The sequence below is a fragment of the Anopheles bellator genome, unplaced genomic scaffold (genome assembly GCF_943735745.2).
Source record: "Anopheles bellator unplaced genomic scaffold, idAnoBellAS_SP24_06.2 scaffold00659_ctg1, whole genome shotgun sequence".
Lineage (NCBI taxonomy): Eukaryota > Metazoa > Arthropoda > Insecta > Diptera > Culicidae > Anopheles > Anopheles bellator.
In genome coordinates, this window is record NW_026684784.1 from 765 (window position 1) to 1,263 (window position 499).

Below are 499 nucleotides of genomic sequence, written 5' to 3' on the forward strand. Positions count from 1 at the left end.
GTGCGAAGAGGTTACAGTGTCGAGGAAATGGCTTTTAAATGGCATCGTATGCCTTCGCCTTTTTATTGCGATCACTATATTTTTTATTTTTTAGTTGCCAAAGACATGGCAGACTTTCGTATTTTTTTGTAAATTCAGTTAAACACTTTCGCGAACGTTGACGAAGCGTCCAAAATAGAAATAAGAGGCCAAAACAAAACATCAACAAGTCAACCGACAAACTGGCACTTGTCTGAAATTTGTTCACAAATTGATGCTCGTTTGCTCAGATTTGTAGATCTGCGTCAGTGACATTAATGACGTCTCCAGAGACGTCATTTACGCCGATTATCGCATCGGTATCGTAGCATGTGGACTAGGCATTAGGACCATCGGACGGACGGTAAAACGGACATAGTTGCTCCTTGGGTTTCCATTGTGAATCTTTTAAAACATGTGCATCAGAGCCCTCTAGCGGAATGTTAGGAACCAAGTAAGCTCTTCATTCAAAAGCTGTGAC